This window comes from Oreochromis niloticus, linkage group LG14 (assembly GCF_001858045.2).
Source record: "Oreochromis niloticus isolate F11D_XX linkage group LG14, O_niloticus_UMD_NMBU, whole genome shotgun sequence".
In the NCBI taxonomy this organism is placed as follows: Eukaryota; Metazoa; Chordata; class Actinopteri; order Cichliformes; family Cichlidae; genus Oreochromis; species Oreochromis niloticus.
The window spans coordinates 28,934,661-28,961,336 of record NC_031979.2 but is presented as its reverse complement, the minus strand read 5'-3'; the positions used below and the strand labels follow the sequence as shown (position 1 = coordinate 28,961,336).

General features: G+C 38.6%; 1 long non-coding RNA gene across 4 annotated transcripts in view; it reads right to left on the bottom strand.

Annotated features, from left to right (window-relative positions):
* Window positions 1–22,154, bottom strand: part of LOC102081077 (roundabout homolog 1) — a 221,376-nt gene extending 199,222 nt beyond the window's left edge. For 3 of the 4 annotated variants that reach the window (XR_002056403.2, XR_003213826.1, XR_003213825.1), the window contains exon 1: window positions 21,797–22,154. This is a non-coding gene — a long non-coding RNA (roundabout homolog 1). The remainder of the gene's footprint in view (window positions 1–21,796) is intronic. The other variant, XR_003213827.1, reaches the window with a different exon arrangement.
* Between the last annotated feature and the right edge of the window lie 4,522 nt (window positions 22,155–26,676).

Sequence of the window (26,676 nt, the reverse complement as noted above, 5' to 3'; positions counted from 1 at the left end):
CATTATGGTTGATGGTTCGATCTCTGGCTGCTCTAGTCTGCATGTCAAGTAACCTTGGCCAAAGTACTAACACCAGTGCATTTATTGGCATCTGAATGTGTGTGAATGTTAGATAGAAAGCATTTGAGCAGAGAAAATAGTGCTTGTATGAATGGCATGTTGTATAAAGCACTTTGAGTACTCAGGTAGAGTAGAAAGGTGCCATTTAAGAGGCAGTCAATTTAATAGTTAATATTTAAATTTGACGTTTTCTTGTTATTTTCTATCCAGAATAAAGTTTATTGCTAAATATTCTACCAACGTGCTTCTTTACCATCTTTCTTACAAATAAACACTGCTGATATGCAAACGCTGTTTTAGATATCTGGTCACCATTTGTCCCCAGTTTGAAGAGAACCCAGAATTTCAAATACTGACAAGCAATATTATCTTGGTGACTTTGATCAGAAAGCTCTTAGTCCTTAACCACAGGGTTAGCAGTTCCATTATAAACCCTGGCCTCTCCAGTATTAATGACCATTTCTATTTGCCACTGACCCTACTTCTGAAATGCATCCGATGCCCTTCACAGCCTCATCTTAGCTGAGCGTGAGTGGAATATTGCTGAAAGTTAGCCAAATAAAACTGGATATTTTCCAACATTAAGGTATTTTTAGGATTAAATCGGTACCTTTGTTTCTTCCGTGTTCCTTTGCCTTGCAGCAACAGAAGATGATAGTCACATGCAGGTTTGTTTTTTAGAACACAGCAATAACAATTAACCACCACTGGGACAAAAATATCCACAGGGTTTGTTAACTCAGACTGCTATAGCTTCAGCAGTTAGAAATAAAATAGATAGAAATGCCTTTTTGCATGAAATATTGACTGTAGATGTCATTTATATCTGAAATTTATTCCTCACTATTTAAAGAAATCATATTTTCTTTTCTTTTAGCACTTTCTCTGAATATTTTGTCACACCTGGAAATGGCCAGAGTAGGTCAAATAGTATGATTCTTATAAGGTTTGCTATTTGTTCTGTGCTTTTTCCTGCTCAATAATAAAATAACTGCTTTAGCGGTTCATTGACTACATTTTTTCTTAGCTTCAAATTCCAGAGTTAAGGATTAGTGCACCATGTGCTATATATATCTATAAAAGACTTGACTCATATGTACAGTAACCGGTACAATAATAGTGACCCAAACAAAAGAGCATGGGAATCACACTTTAATGAACAATGAGCTTCAGTTCATAGCAGTCCATTTCTGATTTGGTGAAATGTGCATAAACTGATAAAACCTACTGTATCGGAACAGGTTACAGTGAATGAGTGAAAAGTAACACATTTACAGTACATGTGCAGTGGTCATCAATACCATTAAGGGGATTTGTTTCTTGTGTACATACACCTGCAAATCTCATTAGGTGTGGTTTATCATGCTGTGCCATGTCAGCACCATATTTTGATGAATAGTCCCTGTGCCTCTCATGCACTCCGTTCTCTGTGTCACCATGTCTTCTCCTTTCTCATAAAAATGCCAACACTGGATTAAGGATCTCACATTCACATTATGCTCCTTCACTTCATTACAATAAAAGGATTAACCTGCCTGGGTGGTGGAAAGTGATCGGTAGGGAGGGTGGATGACACGTGGCTGAACTGTCCTTCCCTCTTTGTGTAAATCGCATCTCTCATGCTCCTCCAAGACCTACTACCAATCATCCACACTGCTGTGGGAACCTCAGTGCAGACGGTGGCAACACTCAGGGACGAGAAACAAATCTGCAGCCATTAAGACGCCCTGCAGTTGACTTACATAATAGCATATGCTCCATCCATTCCACCGGGAGAGACTCGTCTTCACTGTCCCACTTTCAGTTCATTGCTACTGTATGTCATGTAGTGAATGATCATTCAGATTTGTTTTAATGGTGGAAGCTACTAGCCTAGATAGAGGTTTTTATTCTGGTATAGAAAAATTAGACAATAAGCAGATCCAATTTAATAAGCATCTCTTTGTCTAGAACCGGCAAGTTGATGCAGATAGAAGAAAAAATAAAACTCAAATCAGAGCTGAAGCCACTCCAGTATCTCTCAGGAGATGAGCTTGGTAACTTGGCTTCCTTATAGTGACCTGTCTTCTCATGAATGTGATCTTTAAAAAATTAAAAGCTTATTATTTCCTGGAGTGAGAAGCCAAGCGCACGGCCCCCAGCCCCTTCGCTAGTGATGATGGATTAGTCCTTAGCCTGCACTATGGACCTGTCCCCACTGACTGCACAGCGAGTGACGCCACGGGCCTAAGTGCCTGCTATCAAGATGCCATCTTTGACAACTCTTAATTTATTTGAATAAATGCTCCACCATTTCTTTAAAGGACAATTCCATTATTTCAGGATACAGATGGATGGCTCTTTGATTTTTTCGAAGTAGTATTACCATAAAAACATCCAATCCTATTTAGTCCTATTACTCCATGTGGACATATTTTTAAAAGCTGGGCAAAGTGCTTCTTTCTGTAAACAGAAAACATACATTTGTTTCTAATATCAATAAAACAGGCCTTTAGTTAATACAAACTTAACTTTATTCCTTTGGAGTGACTTTAGACCATGATTGGGAGATTGCAAAAGCTGTTACTTGGTGAAAAATGTCTGTCAGTGAAACAGTATTATTGAAGTCAGAGAGCACCAGGGAGCTATAGGTTCTGTGCTCAGGTTCAGTGTCCACAAGCTTAAAGTAGCCGAGGTTTTCACATTATGGGCCCGTTCTTATGTGTCTGAACCATTTTCCCAGGGTCAGCATCATTTGGACGACTTACAGCGCAATTTGTCTGCAGTGATTGGGTCTGCCGGGGTGGGAACAAAAGCAGTCAGCCTGGCTATTGTGTCCTTTTGTGTCCCATATGTCAGAAGTCTGCTACACAAACAATGCAGCAACTGCCAAGAGCACAACAGTCATTATCGGCTGTAGAATCGCTGTCATTATCCTGCTGCAATCATAACTCTAATTACAAAAGTTGCTATGTAAGCAGGTAGATTATGCAATGTTAATTACGCGTGCACAATGCGGCAAGCGTATGTTCAAATGCCACTCTCTATTATGCCCCGCACAAAAGCAGCACACGTTTTACCCTCTGCCACATGCAAAGCAACACCGAGTCCCTTGATGGCTGGTTTAAGCACTCACCGTAGAGTCACAGACCTCTGGTCATTAACAATATCTTATTAATAGTTGCAATTAATCATCCCTAACTATATTTTCTGTCAGAAACTAAAATTGATTAATTGATGGTCTTCATCCCACAAACTGGTCCATCTCATTACTCAGACTCACCTACATTGGATATCAGCTGAATGAAGATGAGCTGCAGGCATTTTCCAATTTAATTCACAACCAGTTCCCACATACTGCATATAGATTTGTAATTAACCTCTCACCAAACACTCTCAGATTTAACATCTGTCACATCCACCATATGACAGGCACAGAAACAAACTGTTAGATATAGAAATGTACAGATAAAACTGATTAAAATGTCACACAGGCAGGTTTACAGCTGCACTAAGCTTACTTTTCAATTCCAGGCTAAACACGGTTGAAAAATGTGTGTTAATAAAATCTCAGAGATTTTATAGACAAAAGCTAGACAGTGGACGGTTTTCCTAAAGCAGAGCACAGGGTTTTTTGCATTAATCATCATGAGGGTGCACTTTCCCAACCCACTCTGGCAAATTAAATCCTCAGAATAATATCTCCATCATTGCTGTATTTCTATGCTCTGTCACAAGCATCTATCTGGGTTTGGAAAGGAGTGCAGCAGAGCCTGCCAACTCAGAAAAACCTGAAACCAAGGGGCAATAAAAAGTGACATCAGCAATGGGAAAGTTAATAGTGTGTTTCAGATGCACTTTCTGGAGGACAGGAGTAGCAGAGGTTTCATTTACTGTAAGTGACAGTGGCTGACAATCTCCTTCTGCCTTCCATATGCCCTTATGAATCTCAACCCGCTCTGTGTAATAACCTATAAATAGATAAGGCTTCCAGGGAGGGGGGGGGCTTCTTTGACAGTTTATAATGTCTGGACATATACTGCATTTACAGTTTGTGTACAGATAGTAGTAACACCTTGTTTTTCCTATTCATCTATTCACTGTGATGTCTGATTGAAACCAGGCTGCAGTCCCCTGTGGGGTTGTATGGTGTAAGAAGTGTCACAATGGTGGTTGTGTAAGACTACTTTTTTTTAACTTCAGAGGTCTGTTTCTAACTTTACAGAGCTCATTTCAGCACAGCTGTCAGAGAATGCCTCAAGCTGAATAAACAGAATACAGAACCACGAAGGCAAACTGAAGACAACATGACTCCAGGCGTCTGTTTGAAATTGGGCCACAGGCACATTTTCTTCTGTTTCCTCCATGCTACAAGCTCTCTTTCTCATTTATTAGCCAACATAACTCTTGCTGCCTCTGTAGTGAATGATCATGTATCATTTATCTTTACAGACCTAGTTAAGCTGGTTGTCATAACACTATGATGTAAGACAGCTAATCCTGAAAATAAATAGGGTTCTTGTATACAACACAGCAATCGCTAATACAGCTTTATGGACTCAATTTTGCAATACTGCTCTAGGCCTGTATTTATCAAATTGTTAAGAAAACTTTATAATGTTTTACTGAGCCAATGTATGAGCAAAAGGAATAAATAAAATTGAATAATAAGAAGCATTTATCAAATGACTTGATAAAGTGTAGGAGGAGCAGTTATGGAATGTATGCTTAGTAGGACAAAATAATGATACAGCTGTATCTTCTACAGGTTTCTGTTATGATATGTTGTCTTTACACTGTTACTGTTTATTACTATTACTGTTGAAATTTAATATATTTGTAATTACAATTAAATATTCTCACTATTTGACTTACCAGAGTCACTATTCTTTATCTCTATTATCAAATGAATGAGGTAAAGTAAACATAAAATAACTAACTACGAGAAGAAGAAACCCAGAATAAGACAAATCAGACAGCAAATTAACTAAATTATGTGCGAATTTAATGACAATAAATAATGTACACAATTCCTGCACGTTTAGGGCATTTTTTTCTCTTACATATTGGATAAATCTTAGATGACTGTTGTATATGGGGTATGATATAAAAATCCCCTGCCCTGATATTGTCATTATTGTGAGCAGAACATTGTAGCAGCATTGTATTATATGTAACTGAATCCCACCCCAGTGTACAGAGCAGAAAGAGACAGAAGAATTTATTCTTGTAATTATACTATACTTAATATACTTATTATTCTAGTTTATTTAATTTATTCTCCAGTTCAGTAAAAAGTAGCTCTTTGAAGGACATCCTCTACCTGCTATGCAATTTTATTTTGTAAACTTCAATCATAATTCTAGCATATGTACTCATCTTGAACATCTGTTTCAAAGAACAGAGGAAGAGAAGCAAATGGATTCTTTTTAAAGCTCTCTTTGCTGGGACCTAGATTTTAAATAGGTGACTTACACCTATAGAGTTAAGGTAGGATTTGGCAGGTGTGGGAATCCTAACTCTCCAGCAGAGTTGGAGCTGAGCTGTGCTGCTGCTCTTTGTGTTAGCCAACTAAATTTAACAACCTATAAGTAGATGGTGTGCAATCATCATAGCTAATTTGCTACTCAGTGTAACCCAACATTGACCATGAACATCATCACTTCGCACCAGTGGAACATTGTGCATTACTGTAAACTTCACCAAAATTTTGCAAATTAATCATTATAGCCCGTCTTAAACTTCGCAGCATTGCCAGTCAACCAAATAGCATAGTTCAGTTTGTTTTGCAGGACTTTTCACAATATGAAAAAAAATAAATCTTACTTCAGCAACATATCATAAATTCAATAAAATTCTCAAATAAATAAGGCCATTCTTAGCAAGCTTTATAATCCCAGTTTATTAAATGTCACTGAGCAGTCCTTACCTAAAAATAATCTATTTTCTTCCTCTCCTGTTTTCTTTTTCTTTCATCCTTCGCCATCTCTGAGTAAAGCTATCTCACATTCCTTTCTCTCCCTGAGAAATACAGCAGCTGTACCTTTAGCTGGCAGACACGAGTGACAAACTGCATGGAAACAATTTGCGTGTTTGATTATATCTGCTGAGCGTTTCAAAATGTTGCGTTTGAAATTGCCTGCCACTTAAAAAAAAAGTTACTCTTTTTATACTGGCTCTTTCTCTGTAGTGCTACCTAGATGCTGGAGTACTGTGACTCCAAAAATGTTGTTCCAGATCATTCTGGCACAGTCTCTCCTCAGAGTATAGTGCAATGATGCATGAATTATATAATTTTTGCCATTTTCATTGCTTAATGTACATTTAGCAGTAGTGGATACACCAATAGAATTGCATTTCATGTTTTATTTTTGCCTCCATTTAGCTCCAAACCAGTTTGATTTGTCTTACAGCTAAGTCAATAAGCATGTTATGAAAATGTAAGTACAGAAATTAATACTGAGAAAGAACTTAAATTGGTGTTAAAATGTAGATAATAAAAGTTAAAAGTTGTGAGAAAAGCGAATAGTCAAGTACAGCTACTGAATATTCTACTTAAATAAAGTAAGAAAGTATTTGTACTTCACTACTGTCAGCGTCTTTGTTTATCCAATCACATGGCAGCAATATAGTGGATTTAGGGATGTAAACTTGAGCAAGATGACCTGCTGAATTAAAAACTGAGCATATTATGGAAATCTGAAATAAATCGAGCTACACAAACTTTGTAGGTTTTTAATTCGCCTTTATAAAAGGTTCCTAACGACAATACAGGGTAACAACAGTTTGCTTGGCTTTTGACAGACAATAAAGACAAGCACAAATTAATTTATAGCAACATATTATCCACACACCGTGGTCACAGAATACAGTCGGAAGATTCCATGCAAATTATAGCTTGAACCGTCGAGTACATCTTTTATTAAAAGATTACATAAAGACAAAACATGGTGCTATGGAACCTTACATTCATCCAGGTCAGCTAATCACAGTAAAGAGCAGAATGTTAAAATTCTCCATCACAAGCATGAGAATGGGAGAGAAAGATGATTTAAGTGACTTTGTGTGAATGTGTGTGTGAATGGGTGGATGTCTGGATATGTAAAGCGCTTTGGGGTCCTTAGGGACTAGAAAGCGCTATATAAATACAGGCCATTTACCATTTACCATTTACTTTAAATGTAGCATATTTTTGATGCCAGAATGACTGGTCGGAATATTACAGGAACTGCTGATTTACTGGGATTCAATGGCACAACCACCTAGGGTTTACAGAAAATGGTCTGAAAAAGAGAAAATATCCAACTGGCAGCAATTCACTTGGCAAAAATATCTTGTTGGGGTGAGAGGTCAGATAAGAATGGCCAGACTACTTTGATTAATGGGAAGACAACAGTAACACTTGTTGCAAACAGTGTATGCAGAAAAGCATCTCTGACACTGACATTGAGTCTCAATGGGACTACCCATATAAATAAAGGTTAAACGAATTACATAAAATAAACAACAGCTCAAACCTTGAAACAGCTGGGCTACACCAAAAGAAAACCACACCAGGCGCCATTGCTGTCAGCTAAGCCCAGGAAAATGAGAATACAATTTACATGGGCTCACCCACAAATTGAGCAATAGAAGATTGAAAAAGTGTTTCCTGGTCTAACAAGACTCCATTTATAGTGCCACATTTTGATTTCAGGGTTTAAGACACGAAAGCATGGACTCATCGTACCGTATATAAAGGGCTAAGGCTGGAGTTCGTGGTATAACAGTATGAGGGATATTTTCAGCACATTTTGATTCCTTAGTCCTAGTGACAACTGACCACCCATCCCTCAGTCACCATAATGAAGCCATATTCTGATGGCTGTTTCCAGCAGGATAACATGCCATGTCACAAAACTCAGACCATCTTAAACTGCTTTCTTAAATGTGACATTGAGTTCATTGTATATTATGGACCCTTCCATCTATACAGGTCGGTGTGAGGTTGTTACTGTACATGCTGTAATGTTTCCAGCACCTTGTTGAATCTATTCTATGAAGAACTAAAGCAGTTTCGAAGGCAAAAGAGAGTTTATAATGATTCTAATGTTTATAAGTAAGTATAAGTCATAATGATTACTAGAGGGCCCCGATCACAAGAAACTGATACTGTAAATCCATCTTTAACATGGACCAGCTGTGAAATGGATACAGTTCTTTCCTCCCCTTTCAACATTCAAACCACTGGCCCTGACAATTCATAGTGGTAGACTTTCATGCTCCAGCAAACAGCAGACAAAGATCAAATGTGTGATATGAGACATGAAAACTATACAGGGATAAACAGCAGCAGCTGCAACGACTGCCACAGAGCAGGAAAGAGAGGAAAAAACAGGTAGATAATGAGAACACAGTGGGTTTGCACTGCCTTGTTGCTGACAGACAGGAGCAGTGGTCCTGAACATGTACGTGGTTCAACAAGGCTCCGACATGGTGAGCCTTTCTCCTTGGGACTGTCAGCCTTCAGCAGAGCACATCATCTCTCCATGAGGATTTCAACACATTAGCCTAAGCCGGGTGCACAGATAGTAACAACAGAGAGTGTATCATCGACAGGCAGGCACACAGTACCCAATTAGAGCTATCACACACACACTGTAATTAGCAAGACTGACTGATTTCAGTTTGTGTAAAATGTATTCATATTATCCAGATTACAAATAAGCACATTCATCTAATTAGCTCACGTAGCTCACAAGCTTAATTAAAGTTAATACATTATGATACTCCAAAATCCAGAGATTACAATGCTCCAAGGTTCTAGTTAATTAGAGTATTCACACACTGACAGGCAGAGATCCCAGCCTCCCTTTCCCTCAGCCAATTAAAACAGAGGGTCAAAGTGGACAAAAACTTTGTTTCTCTTGTTTTTGAGGTTTTTCCACAAGCATCTGGTAAATGTAATGTGGTTAGAGAAATGCTTAACAGACTCTTCTTTTGCCAAAATATGCTTTTTCTGTTTCAAACTTTTTGTCTTTTTCTCCACCAAGTGACACTACCAGGTAAATCAAACCGGCATTTACAGAGTGCTACCTTAGAGTCAGGTTATGAAAATAACTGACAAAATCAGATTCATGCCTCTTCATTTATCTTTACAGTGGCAGCCAAATAGAAAGAAGATTGAGCTGAATATTCATTGACTTTCCCACTACGCAGAGTTCGCTTTGCACTTACATGCTCTGCAAAGCTGTATTAACATAAAGTCTCTTATAACAGTATTGCAATGTTAGCAGGCCTGCTTTGTTACTGATGGTACTTTAAATTTGAAAGAAAAGTGCCAGTGTTAATTTGTTGTTAGGGCAGGGTATTAAATCTGAAAGTGCTAAGAACACAAGCTCTTTAGATGTTGCCCTTGTTAGTATTAGCCTCGTCCTCTCAAGTGTGGGTATCACCTGCTCTACTAAATCAGGCACCTACAAAAACACATGCTGGCACACACCTACGTCTCCAATGTATTTTATAATTTGAGTGCATACAAGGACAGAGACATCAAAAGAATTCATTTAAAATACATCTCAACCTCCATTAATAGGCTGTCAAGAGAGAATTACGATATGGACAGAACATGGGTTTTTAAAAGTTGTAAAAAGTTGGTCAACTTTTTCACTTAAAGAGAAAGTTTTCTTTCTGAAGGTAATTGGGAAGATCAATATCACTTCAGATATGGGGTGTGAAACATACACTGACTATGGCTGGGATCTAGTCAGTCCTTAAATCTGCTTTCTCTGTCACACAAAGCCATTTAGCTCTCATTGTTCATGTGTTGTTGTTTTTTCATTCTTTCCTAACCCAAACTGTTTGAGATACACTGTCTTCAAGTCTCTTCTCAAGGGTGAATTATTGTGTTAATGTTATTCTATAAAGTGCCAGAAGATGACTCATGATTTGGCACCTTATGTTTTTTTAAAAGATGAATTAAACTGAATGAAATGTGGGTAAAATGAGACTCTTTAAACTCGTCAGTTCCCTTCACTTCTGGAGAAAGTGCATGCTTCCTGATGAATTAAAGCCTCGGAGGTATTTTACTGAGAAAATATAAAATACATAACAATAAAAAAAAAAAAAACTTCACTTAACTCCACAATGTCATCAACAAATGAACACGTTTTCACCCCTTTCTATCAGCAGGTCATCTTTCTAAAACCAGGTCCCACACATTAAATTTAGTGGGGAAATGGCTAAAATTACCCAAAATTGTATTAGTTACACCTTGTAAGGATTGGGTTGGACCACCTTTTGTGACATGGCACATTATCTTGCTGGAAGCAGCCACGGGTTGATGGGTACAGTGCTGTCATAAAGGGATGGGCAATATTCAGCAACAATACTCAGGTAGGTTGTGGTGTTTAAATGATGCTCATTTGGTACTCAGGGGCCCAAAGTCTGCCAAGGAAATATCCCCCACTCATTACAAGCTGAGGAGGAAGCATTGATACAACGCAGTGTGAATCCATGCTTTCATGCTGCTTATGACAAAGTCTGACCCTACCAGTGGGATGTGGCACCAGAAATTGAGACGCATCAGATCAGGCAACATTTTTCAATCTTCTGTTGCCCAATTTTGGTGAGCCTGTGTTAACTGTAGCCTGAAGTCAACATCTGTGCCAAGGTTTGTTACAAGTTACAATTGCCGTCATGTCAGTTGTATCTAATATATTGGACATGTTTAGTAAGTATAGCATGTGTATTTCTTTTGTTATCTTCAGACAGAATCAGGCTAGTTGTTTCTGGCATTAAATGCTAAGAACAAACACGTTTATCTGCCAAAACATGCTTACTCATAAAATTACTCATTTAAAAGTCCTATTTATGTAACTGCAGGCAAGGAGGGCAACTGGCCAATAGGTGCGAGACAGTTTTGAGATGTGGAGCTGAAAAAAAAAGATTTGCAGAGAAAGGGCAGGAGTTGAGTGTCTCTTTATTTTATGGCTTGACTCTATTAACTTATATATTTATTTCCTATAGGAACAATGGACTTACATCATTGTAAATGTTCCAGTGTAGTGGAAACAGTGCAGGTAGTTAAAGCATCAAATATGACTTTTAAAACTACACTATCCCCCAGACTTAATCTGAAAAAAGAAGGCAATAAAATATTTACACTTTAGTGAAATACTGCCTACTTTAACCTACCTTACAATTATGACTATTTATTAAAAGAACATTTATAATATGCTTTATAGAAGCCTGGCATAAAGAATGTGAAATATAGTTTGGGGAATCTTGACTGAACAATGTCCTTAAATTTTGGATGAGGAGAGTTATATAAAAGATGTGATCAAAATGTTCTGAGAACAGAACCATAAAAATATAAAACCTTACCTGATTTAGATTTGGTTGTTGGCTATCAGTTGTCTCATGACTGTTTTCACTGTTGTTTTTATTTTTGTCCCCTTGAACTTGTCCTTCTGCAATGGGCATTGGATCCTCTCCAGTGTACCAAAACAGCAACCTTTCAACTTGATTTTGATTTTCAGGAAGTGGGCGAGGCTGCGGGGCTGCCAAATCTGGTGAGTAGTCCAGGTGCTCAGGAAAGATTGTGTTTGTTTGAGCAAAAAAATTCAAGCCAAAAAAACTGCGTTTTCAGTGCATTCTGAGCTGGCATGAGATGGGACGCACTGCTGTTCTGATCGTTTCCTCTGAATGTTCTCCCTCAGGCTCCACAGTATGCTATTGTACAAGTCAGCTCTGCCAGTCTTACCTTCGGGGACGAATTCACAGTGCACAACCCGATGAATCTTGAAAAAAAAATAAAATAAATTGAGCATGCTTCTGGTCTTGCTCCTCACCTGACGTGTTGCCTTTAGGCTAGGAAACTGTGGACTCTTCAAATAAAAAACTACAGAAAATTGCTCTGTCAAAGCTGGAGACATGCCGTTCTTCACCAGAGATGATCCTTTACTTGAAATTTGGATATAAAAAAGAATTAACTGTTTGCCCTTTGCACAAGTTATAGGTTTGTTGTAAAATCATAGAGCACACAGGTTGGAACAGAACTTCCAGGGAGCGGTGTAAAAGTAACAGCCATGCTAAATGTGACATTGACCAAGTTTCAGAATTAAAAAAATTAAGTCTGTTAAAGATAAAGTGATAAGAAGAAGTCAGAAGTCATGTGTGAATGAATAACTTCTAAATAGGATAAATAGTCACTTAAATCATAGCTAGAAAATGTTTATAAACTTTCAGGGTAAAAACATTCATAACCTATAATCCCCTTAGGCAATGGGAGATGCCAAAAACTAATTATTATTTAATGTTTAATAGATAACGTTAAATAGAATATAAGTTGTGTCCGGCTGCAGCAGCTGATTCAAAATTCATGATCAATAATAAAATAGTACTCTACTGAACTATAGTCTTTTTCTTAAAATTGGCAGATATTTGACATTCAGTTTTAGCAGTAAAAGGTAATGCAGCACAAAAGCCTAGCGCATAGAAAGTGTCTTCTAAAATACCCAACTGCATTACTCTTGGATTGAGGCATTCGGGCATACTCAGTAGCTAAAGATTATATGTTCACAATACCATAAATATCTCCGACAAATATTAAAGGAGTTTAATATTTTTACGACCAAAACAAGAGGCCATTGTTGCATTCAGCTGGTGTAAGTGGTAACTGAGAAGAGCAAGAGACTGAATAACTTAATAAAAAAAAACAGCTCATTTTCACGCTAGTCAAAGTGAAAGTATGCTTATCTTGCACAGTGCAACTCTGGTGCTAGAACACATTAGGTGGATCAAAATGAACCCTTTCAAAAGGCTCACAATACCTCAAACTAATGGATTGAGACATCTGTAGATGAGCAACTCCCATGTTCTTCTAGGTGAAATTACTATTCTTGTCAATGGAGTCTGGTGGCTTTGAAGAAAGCGACTTAACAGCTTTGAGTCCTCTGTTGGAAAAGAATGTTTGACTGCAAGGTAAAAACCCTAACCGAGTAAAATCAGTATACCCAGTGAAACAGTTACATTTAAAATATTATAACAGAAATGAAAAATGGTCTTATTAAGTTTCACAAAAATGTGCATTGGTTCCTGACTGCTTTTAAGTATGTCATCACATTTTTTTCTAAATCATAGTTTTTGGTTGTAATAGATGTGCTTCTGACATCTCACATAATGCTTTGACTTGCAAATGAACAGCTAGCCCACTCTGTGGAAAATACCATCTAGCACCATTCAGTGTAAAAACCCCAGTAGGAATTTTATGCCCATATCTCCTAGACCTAGTTCAGGGACAAAAACGCTGTTCTTATGTGAACAGACATGAAGGAACATACATAAACAGACACACACCCAAGCTCGCAGACAGACTTGGAGGGTATTCCTGTCTCCTGCACCCTGATGTAGATGGATGTCCCGGGCTGCTGATTCTGAATCTACATCAGGTCATTACAATAAGCTGTGAGGCCCCAGTGAAACCGGAAAAGTGGAGGGAGTGGAGCAGCTTGGGAGGAGAACTACTCTCCCAGCCCTGTGGGGAAACAACCTTGACATAGTCATCTGTCTTAGTTACATCGGAGTTAGACCTACTGACACATACACAGTGGAGCTGCACCAGCCCATGCAATCTGTGCCATGTTGTTATGATACCGCATTAAAGGAACTAATAGAGTGCACCTAAAAATATTGAAAATGTGTTGAATATCATAGATGACAAAGGTATAAGGCTGTTTTGGGGTGGGGGTTGTTTCTTGGTCAGCTGGTGGAAAGGGTGCAGCAAGGTTAGCAATAAACTCGCCTCAACACAGGTGGCTTCTGACCCTGAGCGTCAGGTGAGGGTAATGTGAAGAGGTGAGTGGGGAGGCTGAGGGTGGACCAGGTCATGACAGATAGACACACAGAGATGAGAAGTCTGGAGAAAGAGAGAGAGGAAGAGGAGGAGGGAGAGAGGCGGGACGCTGGTGTCGCTGCAGTGAGCTCTCACTCAGTCACCCCAGGGCTGTGTTTACGGAGCTGTCAGTCACGTGGTGAGGCGTCTCCCAGGGGACATAGGCCACCAGGGCGATGAGAAAATAATAGCTCCTTCTGTCAGAGCTTCGAGGGACAGGGGTCTGATGGACACCACAGGGAATTACAGCCAGCCTTTGGGACATATCCAGCCCAACACTTAAATACAAGCGGGATAGAGACTCACACACAAGACAAGGAGGAAGAAAAATCTACCAGCCTTGCCAATAATATGAATATTCAAATGAACAGTATTCATATCCAAAACTGGCATGCCCAAATGAGCCTTGTTGACAATATTCAGATAATGAGGTAAATAGAGGTAAAAGGTATAAACTGTGTTTTTTAGTGGTATATAATAGACGATGTAGTTGTTACCCTCATTTTCAGTTCAGATTACCTAATTATGGTGTAATAATGTTGAGGCATACAGGATTTTTCAATGCCTGAAACCTGAGTGACATCCGCTATCCAAATCCGAGAAATCATCAAATTCGCTGGAATGCTAAAAAATTAGATGTTTTCTCATTATTTGTCTCCTGGGGTTGATTTAAGGGCATCAGAGTCTGTTAGTGCAGTATTAGCCAACTCTAAAGTCCAAAATGTCTTTCCATCCTTGCATGCAACAACAAACAGAGTTCTCAAAGTGCAATTGAGCCTAACAATAAGAGACGGCATATAGCTGAAAAATGTAATTGATTACCTATCGCAGAATATTTTTGAGTCTCTGCAAGTTAATTTTCACATTGCACTAAAATGAACAGCGATCGATGGCTGTCTGGCTGAAAGAAGATCGAAGTATACACAGTTGGCAGTGAATGGGACAAATTTGCTGGTTTGCCTCAAAAACAAGCAGTGCCAGATCTGACATAAAGCTGTCTTTACATCAACCTCTAAAGGACAAGGCAATGTAAAGAAATACAGCATCACTGTCTAAAAGCTGCAGCACAGCCCTTGGTGATGAGCAAGACTAGAAACTACTGCTCCATCCATAAAATCAGACTTTAAATCAAGCTGAACCTCCATTAAAGGGTTGAAAGATAGACTAGTGATGCTCATCATTAGTACAAACACTCAGAAATCATGGGGTAGCATCTGTTTTCTGCACATCCTCCCACATCAATGCTCAGAGCAGCAGGCCTCAGGGAGGGGGGGCGTACAGACAACTATTCCCCCGTCCCTTACCATGAATAACAATCTCTACCTCCAGGTAATTAAAGGGGACAAACGATGTCCACAGGGCCACACCAGCCCATCATTAAGCAAAGAAACTATTGCAAAATGTGTACACACACAAGGAGAAAGGGACTCTTTACACATGTATCCAAGTAGCATAATGGCCATTGATCGGAGTCAGCTACGAAAGAGAACATTTCAATATATCTATTGCGCTGATTAATCCATATATCTTTTTTTAATCTACTTGCATTAATGCAAGTCTGCACATTTAGTGCTTTGTTCCCAGCTGCTACAAAGGGGGTATCTACTGCCTTTGTCTCTGTGGGGAGCTGAGACAAGATGATGTGCTCCTTACTGATGACCTGGCCTATGTTATGGGTTACCACTAATCCCAGTGGCTGCATACACCTCAGCCGGCGCATGCACACATTAAAAACAAAAAATCTGTGCACATTTGCACTGCTAACTGATTATTCAGATTCATATTTGGGAGTGGATGTTATTACACACAAATAATGCAAATGAATGTGCACACATACACAGGGTACATTTGACTTTGTTGCAAATTTAGAGCAGCGCAGACAACTGAGACACTGACAGACAATACACACCAGGCAACTGTGTACTCTTTCTCATCCCATTTGGAATTGGGTATTGACATCAAACAATGAGCCACTGCTGAGTATGCACAAACTTGGCCACTATGTTTAAAGAAACTGCGTGAGACAAACAAATGCATGCAAATAACAGCTGGCATTCAGAATTTGAGTTAACAAGAACACACTGCAGAAGTGACCTTGCCTTGGTTTTTGTGCTCTCCATCCAGTCCAATGTCGCACAGTAAAAGGCACTTTATTCATTAAGTGTGCTTCGGGTAATATGGAGATTGAGGGACTGAGGGATTCTCATCCCAAGAAGTAGTGGAGCAGTTACTGCAGCTGGCCGTGATATCAGAGGCACATGAAAGGAAGAAGGTAGAGCTAAGGCAGAAAAAGAAAAAAAAGGGGGAGGACAACCTTCTGATAAGAAAAAAAATGTGATATTCAGCAGCCCCTTTCTGCCTCCACCCCACATTTCAAACTGTGTCCAGGCACAGGACAGTCCCCCAAAATCAAAAGACGCTTTAAAAATCCCCAGAAATGAAAAAAACACCCCAAGTACAGCTCAGTGCCTCCCGCTGGGACCCAAGCTGTTTTATGACTTTAAAACCTGTTAAATAATGCAGCACATTATAGCAAGAAAAAACACAAAATAATAAACCACAGATATCCTGCCAGATACTGGCTAGTGTGGGTGCCAGTGATGTAGGAGATGTCCAGACACTAATATTGAGTTTTATCACAAAATAGGCATACTCCAATGAGCTAGAGGAGAGAAATCAAGATATAAGATATGGTAGGGAAGAAAACTGAATTCTTATTCCTAACCCTTAGGTAAAAGCTGAATATGTAAGTGCAGTAATTCAAAGGTAACACTTAAAAGTATTTTTTTTTCAGAGGCAGATGATAGGCCTTGGGAAACGAAAGAATGAGAAGAATAAGACTTAAAACAATTTTTTCACATTTCATTTGAATTCTTCACAAGAAAACATAAACTGAGATGACACTAGAACTACTGTGTACATTTTCCTGAGAAGGATAATGTCAGCAGTTGACTGACATTTGTGCACTAGTATTGTTAGTAAATGTCATAGCACTATGTATCTGACTGTACATTCTCTGTATGGTCTTTAAGCAGTAATAGAGTGAGTTTTCAAGCATTGCAACAACACATAGCTGCTTATTTGACATTTCCAACTTTCAGCATATGGGGGGACTTGTGCTATTCTAGGAATGTGTTCCTCTCAGAAAGTAGGAGCCAGCATGGTAGACGTCTCGATAGCTAGCCCTCACTATGAAGAAAGGATTGAGAGCTGGATAAGTTAGCTTTCTAACATTAGCAATAATTCCCTCCTGCTGCGTCAGCAACTCCAGCGCCCTTAAGTTGGTCCCAGATTATAAAAAGGAGAAGCATCCTGTTTCTGTTGGAAGGGTATAGTCACGAGGATGGAAAATTAAAGTTACTGTCAAAGCCCACAGTGAGGAGTAGTTTTGTGTTGACCTCAGATCCATGCAGACTCCATGATGTAAACCATTACACCGACAGACTGCACAGATCTGCCAATCTAGTTAGAAGTGCTAACAGGGGGTGCTGTCATGACAACAGCAATTTAAAAACTGGAAATATTATCCCATTTTAAATGGTACTACCTTAACACGAAATTTAATCTTTAAATTTGATTATTGTACTTTTTAAAATTTTGGACAGAAGAAAAACTCTTATGTGGCCTGTGAAGGCAAAAATGCACAACTTCATTTACTTTTGATGTTTAAACAACAGAGAACAACGACTTTTCTGTTCAACACTTCAAAACTGAAGAAGCACTAGCAAAGCATTTGTCAACATTTTAACAATTAAATTCTTATGAATATAAATAACACCAGAAACCACATGACATTTAACGACATAAGCCACCACCCAACACTAAAAAAAGAGCATTTTTGTCTCTCTTTCTACCTACAGTATATTATGAATTTTATTAATAAATTTATTTTGATTTTACTTTAACCTTTGACTAAAGATCAGATGTCTTGTCAGGGATCTTGAGGCTGACAGTGAATAGTGAGGGGTTTTTTGCACTCACAGAAAGCTTTTCTAAGCATTTACATTTCTCTGTTAGCTTTACTATGTAGGGGAACTTGTTCATGCTGAGGAGGCTGACGGGCCAGGAGCTTATCACCTGATGCAGGGGCATGAAGCAGCTTACAGCAGCTGCACAACACAAACCCAGGGATAGGACAGCAGTCTATCGCAAAGGCTTACCCCCAATACATTTGGTTTGATACTAAGTGGCAAGCAACTAAACATTTTTTTAAAAAACTTTTTTCTGTACTGAGGTGTGCGACAGGGCGTCTTAGAGCCAGCTACTGCTGATCGAGATCACACTTTATGTGGACCATTTTACTCAGAGTTTTAGAGCAGCAAATGCACAGTTATCTTTAGACAAATCATGGAGTACACTCTCAGCCACATTTTCTATCGTTTCCATTTCACACTTTATGGAGCTGTACATCGCTTTGACATTACAGATTTGGGCACAGAACAAATTCCTCTTCTGTGACAGTATGTTCATAGAATAAATACAAATACTGGCCTGGCAAAGACAAATATATTAAAGCTGAAAAACCACATGAAAATATTCATATGGTTTGAGAATCCTGTATTTTGACCAAGATGAAAAAGTGGACAAAAAGAGAAAGTGAGTCATTCATGAGACATCTGCACACAAGCAACCTCTGTTAAAAATACACACATACAGAGTAAAGAAAGCAATCATCCAGGTACTTAACAGCATTAATCTCCATGTGGTGCTGCAAATTCTCTGTTTGATTCACACAACACTGAATCTCCTTGAGAGGCAAGCATAGACAACTTAATCCACAACTTTGATCACAATCTCCTGCATCCCATGTCTGACTTTTCTAGAAAGCCTTCATCTTTTTCTCCTTCTGTTGTTTTTGATAGTCATTTATTCTTAACTTTGGGCTTATAGCATGTTTTCTTAACAATTACTTGAGGAATATTTGATGAATTAAGATAAAAATGTGAGTCCTTAATTGTTTCGTGGCATACAGTAAGTTAACTGATTGTGATGGGAAAATTGTAATCCCTTTCCAGCGTGTCCTCCACGTGCAGATGAATGACGAAATCCAACAAGCAAACATACCCTAACTCCCTTAAGACGTGACTAATTGACTTGCCACCATAGGTGACTGACATGCCATCCAGGGGGCACCATAATGGCCGTGTCATGGGGGAATGATGAGACCTGCTGACAGCGAGCAGCCCTCGACCTTTTGCATGTGAGGTCGGGTGTCAGAGGGAACAGGATCTCCCCGTTGATGGACCCACAGCCTCGGGGCTCTGGGGGGGGGATGAGCTAAACTGAACTGGAGTTTTTCAATCAAGCAACCTTGCAGGACAGCAATTTCATCTGGTATGACAGTGAAATGAAAAATAAAAACAATAAAATAGAAATCAATCGTCAGAAGCCTTGGGGTATTCAAACATCTTCAGGGTGGAAAGTAGATGAAGAAGAGTAATGGTTACTTCCTCTATCATTTTCACCTAACAAAGGGTTATCATTGTGGTTTTTTTCTTTTTTGTCATTTTCTATTGCAGAAATGTTTTAAATACATGAAATACCTGCAGTTTTGAATGATGGTTCCTTGTACTCATTTGGAAATCTTTCAATCTTTTTAACCAGTGAATACTAATAAGTGAGAATGAGTCTTTTTATAAACAGTGAAAGTGACTGCAAACACAATCAAAATATTGAGATGCAGTTCTGGGGATTTGTGACAGGAAAACCTTTCAAAGAATCTTTACTCATTTTAGTAGTTACTGTTGTTGGTTTTACTCACGATGTATTAATGTTTTATTCATTATCTGCTTCGCTGTCTTATTTCCAAATATCCCTAATCCTGTTAGATGAGATCTCTTCATGTCCCGCTCTGACTGCCACACACAAAATTTCAAGTCTGCCGATAAGCCCCAAATTTGCCATGACGGCATATATGATTCGCCTCTCTGGATTAGAGAGATTTACTGAAGCAACCATAGACGTGTGACCAGCAGTTCACAGTGGGCAAAGTCACCCATTCAACAAACAAAAGCAAGAGTAAGCTGCAAATAAAATGATTTTCAATTCTGCTATTATTCTCTCTGAATAAGTCCCTAATATCTCATTCTTTGTTTTGTCCCTGATCTCAATTTTTGAACCTAATTATTATCAATTTGATGCAGTGTGATATGTAATATTCAGCATGTTTAATATGCATGTAATATCATTTTCTTTGTCATGACAAAGAAACTGGTAATATACCAACATGTGAACTGGAAGTGCAGTGAAGAGGGAGAGATAAGATTACAGCAAAAAATGGGATTTGGGAAAAAATGAATTGTCTTTGTAATGTAATAAATGCTAAATGCACACAAAAGAATAACTGATAACATAATTAAATGTCAGTAACACAGCAGGAATAGGTATTATAAAAAAGACTGATAAAATTATTACAACAGCAGAGTTGAATTTGCATGAGAAATATGTAATCTTATTATTTCCAATAATAATGTGTGCTTTTACATTTAAAAAAAAGTCTTAAGAGAAGTTCCAGAAATTCTTACTTGCTTTCGAAAATGCTCAAGGAAAGACTTATAATATAAAGAAAAAGCCATTGATTGGTTTTTAAATCCAGCCAACCCAATTCATCACCACCATCACTACAACCAAAGAGAGGAAAAAGATAAAGAAAAAAGAAATAGAAAAGAAAACGCTGGTCAGCTCTCTGAGAAAGTGAATCAGTCTGTAAAGTGCCACTGTACCAAATGCTGCCAAGACTATTAAGACTCACACAGTATTACAAAGGGCAGTCTGCTCTGGAGCTTGAGCTGAGATAGAAAATACTGTATGAAGCAATGCCATGGCAGCAGCATGAACGGCACTCCACCTGTCTACAGAAATCCTCACAGCCATATTGTAAATCTCAGATGTGAAGAGCTTCAGATTAGTGATAACAGCAATCACAGACAGGAGCTCCTCACAGTGAGTGGCACACACGAATACACACATTGTATGAATATGAGTTCACATAGCTGCAAGCCTTCAGCCAAGCAAAGTCCCTAAATAGACCAAAAACTGTTCAACACTGGTTTCCCTGACTATTATGCATAACCATAACTCTTAATGCTTTAAATCTTACTATACAGCATGAAGTAGATTGTTTTTACAGTTTAATTAAAACAATTCAGGTTTTTTTTATTCCCTTTGTGTTCATTCAAACAATACCTGTTCCATTCATCTCACTTTTTACCGTAGTCCCTGTTGAGATTTCAGTGCTGTAAGTCAGTGCCGTGGGGGTTACACGCATCATCCTGTACGAACCACGCTGCAGGTGGACCGGTATAGAGCTTAGTAGCGTTTACCTTTCAAATCCTAAATGTCAGTCCCTGGAAATAACAAAAATACACGAGTACATTGCCTGATTCCTGTCACTGCTCTCCTGTGATGCGACAAGCCATGTGGCCAGTTGGGAAACTTTCAGCACCACAGAAAAGGGACAGCTCCGCCGGCGGAGTATGACAGCCCATCAGTCAACAGGGTGCTTTGACAAGTAACAGACACACTTGTCAAATCACAACACAACATTATACTAGCTGTGGAAATGGCTTTAAAATAAAATGTTGATTTTTACGACACAATTTTATGTACCCGAATACATCAAATTTGCTGTAAAAGTAGATCATCGTGTTTTATGTGCTATAAAGAAAGATCTGCCAAAAGGCACCAGTTTTACGCATAGCACGCCGGTGTGTCTGTGCAATATGTATAGTCAGAAGAACTGCAGTCTAGCCTCCATGAATCACACAGACAATAGTACACAGCAAGCCTCCGTACAGACAGAAAGAGCACCATTTTTCACCAAACTGCGCTTGTCATCACACTTTTCGCAGCACTCTTCACTAACAACAGCGAAATTCAACTTACCTCTCCAAAATGACGCGACGGGCTGCTGCACGTGTGTCTGTGTTTCACTTAAAAGCCGAGGTGATCCATGCTGGCTGGTCCGTAAAACTTTTATTTGCTGTGCACGTTGCTGTGAACAAAACCCAGGGACATGGACAGCCTACAACTAGTAACTGAGCGACTTGAGAGGAAGCGGGTTATCCTGCTTCCTAGAAACAAACCATTGGAAACTCGAACCAACGCAGAGTCCTTTGATAAACCTTATCCTTCAGGGTGAAAATGAGAAATTCCGGCCCGTTATGTACAGTGGTGTTAGGGCAGCGGTGGAGAGCCAACGCATTCAAATCTGTTCATGCTTCTTCTGCAGGGAGCAGCCGCGTCAGCCTCCCTGGGTCCTAAAGCTGCGCTAAACTAACGGCACCGATATCTGCCTGCCTGTCTGTCAGAAGACTGCAACCAAGCAGCTTCCTTAAATGACTGCTTTATAGATTGTTCTCGAGGTTCTCGTGGCCACATCGTCTAAAACAAACGAAATTCAAGACATTTTTGAATAATAAGCTATTGTTTTTTTTCCTTATAAAATCATTTTGAGAACAGTTGTTTTTTTTTTAATGTGAAATACTGGGAACAACTTAACCTAGCTGTGTTAAAAAGCGTTTGAAAATTCACAGCTACTTTTTCAGTTCAGTAACAAGTGCAGGTAACAGCAAAGTCAGCTCTGGAAGGAAGAGTACCCCACTTGAAAAATCACTTGTATGTTCAATCAGCTGCTCAAAACCCGGATACGGTTCAGTTTAATGAGCTGCCAATCAAACATGTTTGTCTCACAAAACTGTGTCCCTGAAACACATCATTCAGTGGTGGCGGCTTCGGGATGACTGTTCGCTTTGCTTTCCCCAGGTAGTAAAGTTCCATGTTTGCGCAGCTGGACAGTGCCAGCAGCCTTAATTTATGCGCCCACAACGTCACATGCGCCAAGGCGTTGGGTAAAGTAGAATATAAATAGGAGGGTGTGGCAATTAATTATAGTCTTCGCAGGTGCGTCACTCATCTCATACATTTTAAATGGCTTTGAAAAACACAAAAGGGCAAACTGCAAGCTGAGTTCAAACCCGATTCTTACTGTTGTCTGGCATAGACTGATATATTCACACATTCTGAATAGTTAAGATATATGATATTGTCAAGGCAAGAAATGTATGCAGTAACTCATTAGCACTCACCTCAAGCTGTATTTGGATAATGATAAAATGATAAATTCTGGTTACTAGCAGCCCTCCTGGCTGGAGATCCAAAAATTTAGCTGTGTAGCGGGTATTTGTCTCCAACTATAAGTGTATTTAATAATTTTAAAGAAAAAAACAACCCACAAATCTTCAGATTTGCATCCGTTTGTAATCTGTGCTTAAAGAGGAACTTTCTCCCACCGCCTTCTCTAAAAAGAAAACCAGCATGGACAAAAGATTCTATTTGGCTTTAAAATTGAATTTCTATATTGATGCATTTATGTATTCCATCATCCTTTTGAATCAGTCCATCAATTCATGCATTATGCCTCCCATTTCTTTTTTCCTCCTGTCCAGCTATTCACTTGCCAAGCAATTTTGCAGTACAGTATTTGTATTCTTCTTATTTATTTACTTATTTTTTTACAGTCTCATGTATTTCTATAAGGGTAAACATGAACACAACCTCTCCTGTCAATCAGCGCAGAAGCTGACTTTCTGAGTTGGACTGAACATTCAGACTGCTCCTGCTCTCTCTTTGCATCTTAACTAGTCTGCCTGGTGTGTCCAAAGAGGGACAGAGGTTATGTCCACTGGGAATGAAGATCCACATCACAAACTTCTTATCTAACAATGGACCTGCAGTCTGACTTACAAGTTACACATGTATGTCAGACAGAGAGACAGTGTACGGTGTCTAAATTGATCTAAATGCATCAACGAGATAAAATGCGTTGTCTTGGAGTTGTTTAATAACAATTATGTGTCATTACATTTTAAGCTTATTAATTTCAAGGTCCTTGCATAGAGGTCAACATGACAAATGGCTGCCAATATTGAATTGGACAACTGCATACTGCTAGTTTCTGAGCTGCTTCATAACCAGTCTCTTACCTATGAGCAACATAGTAAGTGAAACTGGTGCCATCTGCTATGAGCGCTGCGCTGAGTCAAAATCCATTGTTCCATAATGATTATAATGTAAATATTCCTGCTGATTGATTCTGTTTACTTGCCCTGTTTTAATGCAAAAAGTTTCAATCTAAAATGTACTCTAATGCCATTAATCACTAAACCATACTGATCTGAAGACCTGAGCTAAAATATTTTAGTTGAAAGCTTGAATTATTATTCTGTTCTTTTTGTCAAATAATCAGACCAAATCCTGGAGAAAGTATTAGTAGAATATTTGAGAAAGAAGTGAAAATATTTAGGTTCCTTCTGCATATCAGTCACAAAAAGTTGTTTAAAAAAACATAAATATAATTTAGTCAGTATTTCCCAATTTAAACAGTTGATATTTCGTTGATATTTCTTGCCACATTTGGGTTGAAAATATCAACTACAAAATAAAGAAAAGCCTGCACCTGTTTACCTTAAAAAGTTATTACGCACCTACATGAAATGAATGTCTACTCAAGTTTCTGGTGCTTTGATGAATAAAAGGCCAGTATTAATTAGGTTTAGGTTTGTTTTCTATCACTATTAACTTAAAGGAAAAATCACGCTCTTTATCTTCAGCAGCTGGTTGATCATCTTGTCTATGGTTTGGGATTGGTAAGGTACTGTACCAACAGCAATTGGCCTCTCTGGGGACAACAATACATATTAATATGCTCTATATTTGAGCCCCTTAAATTTAACATAGTTATTTGACCCATTGTTGAAAAATATCACTAATGCTGCTTCAATACTGAAGGTACTGCAGCAGTGATTATGTGGAAGACAATATGCTTTATTTAATAACACTCCCATATGTCATGCATATGTCATGCACATATTTTCATTGCAGTTTGATTTAATTTCATTGTTTATACACTGTTTCTTTAGCGGATGAGGTGCCATTGGAGGTCCTGCAATATGTCAGAATGTGATGTTGAAAGGCAGCTAAAGTTCAGATCCATTTATATTCACTCGGTGTTCGTGGATGGAGAAGAAAACTGAAGAGTCAGCTGCTGAGACCATGCTTGATATGCAGGATAACCGGCTGCATCTGCAACTTGTTAATCATATAAAAACAAGAAAGCAATGACACACAGTGAGGTCAGGCATCAGTCTTGAATAAAAGAATAACAAGAGATAATCTTTTATTCATTATTTGTTGAGGCGCACAGGTGCAGCTGCAGAGAGAAGCCGTTCACGATGCAGGTATTAACAATGAATAAATATAAAGAGAATGCTGATCAAATACACTGGTGTGTTCATACAACGCCTGGTCATGAAAACAACCTGCAATAGTAAGTGTGATAACTTATGCAAACCACTGTCTCACATATTGCCTTGAGCTTGTGGTTTGGCGGCTGGTAGGTGGGAGAGTGTGAGATTAATTTTTTCACTCATTCTAACAAGACTTTTACTGAACATCTCATCAAACATTTATTCTTTTATGCTGCTTGCACCATAAGCCATAATTGCCACCAGCATGCAAAGGTGCAAATATCCCAGGTACTTGATGGAATGATGTGTGTGCGTGAGCATGTGTGTGTCAGCAGCAGTGAGACGAACAGATGGAGAGAAAACAGAAGCAGTTGCAGATGGGCATTGATGGACTTGAACATTAACTTGTAGACAGACCGACAGGTCAGCTTTCCAGGAAGACTGCCACATGTTCAGCATAACCAGCCAAAAATACCATGCTGCTCTTCTGAAACAAAAATACTTCAGTCTACACACACACACCACACACACACACATTGAATAATGAAAGCAAAGCACATCTGTACCTCACTGTTACACTGGTATAACAAGTCTGACAAACAGCACTTTGATATCTGCTTTCATACTATGAATAGTGATTAAAGCAAAGAGAAGTCTGTCAGAAAAAAACCTTGTCTTGTTTAAACACTAGTTGCAGGCACAGCTGCTCAAAGGGCCCTAAGAGAAAAGTCAGACGAGGTACACTTTGAAAAAAGAAACTAACTTTTAAGTACTTGGAATGTAAACTCTTTGAGGAGTATAAAGCTAAAACTGACACAGTTAAAAGTACCAGTCAGAAAGCTGGACTTGCTTTTGATCAGCTCACAATAATAGATCATCGGTCTCCTTGTTTTTGAAGGTAGCAAGACTATTTGTGTTGAGGAAAAGACAGCATATTCTCATTACATTTTGTGAATTGTGCCATCTATTACTTTTTTATCCTAAGATAATATTGTATTAAATGGAATTCTAGAATACAGAAAATGTGTGAGAATACCCTTCAGTATGGTAAATTATATTTATGAAACATATAGAAATACCCCAGCAAATAACAACACACCCATCATGAATTAATTCAATGTATTATGAAGATCTTCTAATATTGAGTTTTTTGCAGATTAAATCGTGAGCACTCATCTATAGTGTTATATTAAATCAAACAGTCATAAACTGGCAACATGCGGAGCTTCAAGACAGCAAAACAGCAGAGAAATTAATTATGAGTGGGGAAGAAAGGAACAACACAACTGATAAAATATTGTTTAAAACAAATAACATACTGAAAGACACCGTATGTGGTTACAGTTGGTAGAGTGCTGAAAACGTTTTGAAATACACTGAAAACGTATGCAAACATTCTCCAATGTGAATTTTGAACATCAGATTTGAGCAGAATGTAGGATCAGATACCAGCAGAGGTGTGACAGATGTTCTGCCATCAGCATATCACTTAATTTTGTGCTTAACTTGGTTTTTGGT